Consider the following 4,868-nt stretch of genomic DNA (forward strand, 5'->3'; position numbering starts at 1 on the left):
TGAGTGTGTGACTTTGCTACACACCTCCCAGAACCACAGAAGATGGAGGTCAGCGTGGATGATTCAGCCTGCAAAGCACGTAGAAGATAATATTTGTTTTGTTTTTTTTCACTTTCTACTGACAGCAAAGAACAGAAAAGAAAAAAAAAAACCCACAGGTCTTAACATCAACACCTCAAAGACACAAGTAATGATCATAAACTCCATCAACCCATCAGGTGTTGCAACAGGGGCAGGCAACCCAGCCCCAAGCTGAAAGAGGGGGCCCCCAGAGACGGCGAACATTGGTCCATATCAATGACAACATGATGCTGCCAATGGCTGTGTACACAGAATATTGTGCATAGTATGCACAATGCTGCCAATGTTACCGCTTCTCAGAGTAATGCATATGTTGTCAAATGCTTACTGTACATTGACACCAACATCAGTTCTGCTGTCAGTAGATCAGCTTGTTCTGTCCAACCTGTTACTCGTTTGCAAAGTATTCTACATTGGCAGAACACAAAGACATCTTCAAGACAGATTAGTGGAACATAAGTACACCATCCGTACTGGGAATGTAAATTATCCCATGTCTTAAAACTACATGGACTTCCACAACAGTAACACATCTACTTTGGCATTTATCACATTCCATCCTCCATACGCAAACGTGACAAAGAAAACTAAATCAAAGGAAAGTTTATTGGATATATAAACTGCAGGCTACAAAACATCCAGGCCTGAATGATGACATGGACCTTACTGCTTTTCTGTTAATGTACTGTATGTGATTTCATCTTAATCAAGTGTATCTATTATTCTCTTGTTGTATCGATTGTTTTATCTATTATTGTATCTAATGTTTTTTTTTTTTTGGTTTGTTTGCATGGATCCTTAGTTCATTTGAAATGTGAGTAAACTGACCATTGTCTTTACTCAGCTTTTTTTTTTTTTTACCTGTGAGGTGGATTTAGGCCCTGCCCTTTGAAGGGGTTGGCTGCTGACCACACCCTGTTTGGGTCACAGTAACCAAGTGGAAGCTTTTTATTGGTAGAACACCGATACAAAAGAACCAAGTGTCTCTGAAATATCTGTTTGACTCCTGATGACTATGCCAGATAAATAAAGGCATTTTATTGATATAAAGAGAGTGTCCTGGAGTTTTTCTCTGTTTTTGTAACTGTTACTCATTTTGTATTTGAAAGATGAAGGTATTATATATCTCCTTGAACTTTCTGGTATAAATGTTGCAATTAATTAAAGCAGAAGTAAGTGATATATTTGTGTTAATATAAGTCTTAAATAGTTATATCTTCCGACAGCAATCACTTACATAGAGTGTTTGGTCTGAAACACGGGTCTGTCAGTCCCTCTGCTCTGAGCCGAAGAGAAAACATTTATCGTATCCTACAGTTTTTATCCAATGAGGAGAGAGAACGGCATGCAGGGCTGTGTGTGCAGCCAAGGGATGCACGTGAATGTGGTGACGTAGCGACGAGGACTGTTATGGTGTGTTCAAGGAAACTCGTATTTTTCCGACCGTGAAGTCGTACCAGTTCGATCTGGTACGAGTTCACCGGTCGGAAGTTACGAGTGGCCGTTATAGTGACTTTCACCGGTAAAACAGGTCGGAAAAACACGAGTGGGTTGCCTGGAACGCTACAAAGTCGTAAGTTGTGACTTGAAGCTGTAATTTACGATTTCAAAAGCCTGCCTGGAACGCAGCATTAGCGAAAACGACCGGACCACTTACTTCTGCTTTAAATGTTGAACAAAAAGAGGCTCGCGCACATCCAGAAGTGCAGCCAGGTGCTGAGTCCAGGGAGACGAGTATCAAAAACAAGAAAGGACTCGCAACACTGTATGAGCTCCCAAAAGTACAAAAATGTATTAGAGGACTATAAAAAGGACAACGTTTCGAGCAGTGCGCTCTTCGTCAGGTCAATCAAGACAAATGCTTTCAGGTGTTCATTAAGTAGATACACAGGATCCACCCATGGGCGTGGGTGAATGAAAACACCACCAGGTCTGACAGTAAGTTGACGACATGGTCATTAAATAAAAAAGAGCGCACTGCTCGAAACGTTGTCCTTTTTATAGTCCTCTAATACATTTTTGTACTTTTGGGAGCTCATACAGTGTTGCGAGTCCTTTCTTGTTTTTGAATTAATTAAATGTTAACATGAAGCATTGATGTAGTTACTGCAAAATTGAATCATCAATGGTTTGGGGCCTACAGGGTGCCTCTCCTCTCCATAAATGATGCGATCTGGCAGCGTTATTCCCATGACCCGCTGGGCAGCGTCCGGGAAACCAGGAAACCAGGAAATGCTGGACGAGTCGACCACTAAATAATATTATCAAAAATAACTATAAAGACAAAACGATAAATTTATTTAAAATGGACACATCAACAAGTGTGAGTAATGTAGATTGACCCTTTTATAACCAAATGCAAACTCCTTGGGTTCTCTTCGTCAGTCAGATCACTGTAATGTGTCGTAAAACAAATCTTTATGTGTGTGATTCAAGATTCAAGAAATGTATTTTGCCATTTTGTACACAGCAAGCTGGGTACAATAGGAATTCTTGTGCAGAAGTCCCCCCAGGTCAGATATAAAAGATTATTAAAAGGTTTTAAAAAACTTGTTAAAAGATAGTGAGTCAATTCATTGTTGTATTGAGAATATCGGAGCACACCACACACAATACACTGAATCACAACTGTTCAGTCAATACATTTTTTATCGTCATTTGTGAGGTCTTTCACAGATAAAGAATCTGTTAGCTGTGATTTAGAAAATGTGTGCACCAGGCTTTAGTGTTAGTGAGGTTGTGGGCAGTCAGTGTGTTACCTGCAGGAGATTCAGATCAGTGGCTGACTGACTCTTTGGTCTGGAGAGGGAACACTGTCAGGAGCTGAGCATTGAGCTATTGTGCACAAGGACAATCATATAACAAACATGGTTTAGTCATAAAAGAAGGCTAATATCATCTGAAGTGTATACTGAATGTATTCACCTCTTCACCCTGCTGTCAGACAGATCTCTTCTTCTTGGGTTGTGCTATTGAGTTTTGGAACATTTGTTGTGGATTTCCTTCAGAGGATTGTTGCTTTTTATTGAGAATTCAGCTACATTTGAAAAACTATTTTTTTCTTGCTTAGCTGTATTCCTGCTGCATGTTCTGTAACATTGACCTATTGGACCACTTCTCCTGCGACAGATGTAAACACACCAGTGCAAATAAAATAAAATAAAATAAAATAAAATACAAATGTTGTTTTTGTTTGTCGTTGTTACCTCCTTACAGAACGATGATTGGTCCTGGTCAGGTCAAAAGTCAAGGTCAGACCATACACCACAGGACTTAACAGAACAACATGATAAAGTGACAATAATGCTCAAAAACTAAAATAAAACAAATCAAAACAATCAAAAAGAACCAAGAACCAAGATAAAAAGTACCATTAATAATCAATGAAAGTAACATTAATAAAAAAGAAGATAAAACATGATTAAAGAGGAACTAAGCAGGATTTCTCCTGTGGCTCTGCTACATTTTTACCTTAATTAAAAATCTCCGGACTAATTGTGATCGTTAACTACATGACTTGTAACTTGTTACAAATGAGATTGGAGACTCTCTGCCTTCCACCATGGCGTCTCATGGCTAGTTACTCGGTCGCCGCCCCGGTGTCCCAGATCTCGTCTCTGCACACTGCAAAACAAACGTGCTCTGTAACCGGCAGTCTTTTGTTTATGACAGTGAAGACCACACAAATACACATCATAACATTGTATATGTAATATAATATATTATCCACCGCTCCTTGTATTGATTTTTCGCCGGCTTTGTTGTAAACAAATGCACATGGCCGAGAGGAGGGTTAGCAAAACAGCGGAAAAGCCACCGGACTTGCATAGTTCCCCTTTAAAGAGTGCAAAATCAATAAATAAGGTCTGTATTATTGTGGCTTCCTGCTTAGTTTTGCAGGCTGGGAGTCTGTACCTGCACTGGGCTGGAAGAAGCTGAAACTCAATGATGTAAAGGGCGGAGGCATCTTTGAAAACACTTCCTGCTCTACTCTCTGTAACAGTTCAGTGTACAGGGACTCTGGGCTGAGCCTGAGGCTCTCCAATCACAACTTGACAATCAGATTCAAGCAAATTCTATTTTGATATACAGGTTCCCAAACCATAAGACCAAGCCAAATAACAGAACAGAACATTGTATAGCCTTCTTCACAGTTGGCCTCGAAGGTTATTTTGCTGTCAATAACTGTTTTAATGTATTTATAGTTTTGAACTCATTTCACTATGTGACCCTTTATAGAAGCAACTCCATGCGCCAGAGGGTGAGCAGTTAGAATGAATTCCTGATTATGCGATCATGTGATCTGATGCAGTGCTTATATCATGAATGTGAACAACTCACCCATGGCTTCTTGTGGAATGTGCTAATGAATCTTGAAATCAATGATGGGAGCATATTTATCATTGGTACAGTCACACCACATGCCCATTCCCTCCCATTGTGTTTATCTGAGGATGATTCAACCCAAACATTGTGTTGCAAATGCTGGTGAGTCCACACGGCTCTGATCTGGTCAGTAGATGGGGCGTGGAGAGTGTTGGAGGAGAGGGGGCCGAGAGTGGGTGGGGGGCGGGCGGTTGCAAGATGAGTGAATGATAGTCTTCCAGGGGCAGATCAATAGCTCAAGGCCTCGGGTCCAGATTGGCTCTGGTTCCACGGGGAATTCACCACAGCTCTAAGCACACACATGCCTGTACATCACTTTTTTTTTTTTTTGCATCTGTCGCCTTCAAACTCTCCGCTCCCCGAGCCCAGCCCCTGACCCATCTCTACAAAAGTACACCTCT

This window comes from Trachurus japonicus, chromosome 10, assembly GCF_045865225.1.
Source record: "Trachurus japonicus isolate A0001 chromosome 10, Traja_1.0".
NCBI classification, from domain to species: Eukaryota; Metazoa; Chordata; class Actinopteri; order Carangiformes; family Carangidae; genus Trachurus; species Trachurus japonicus.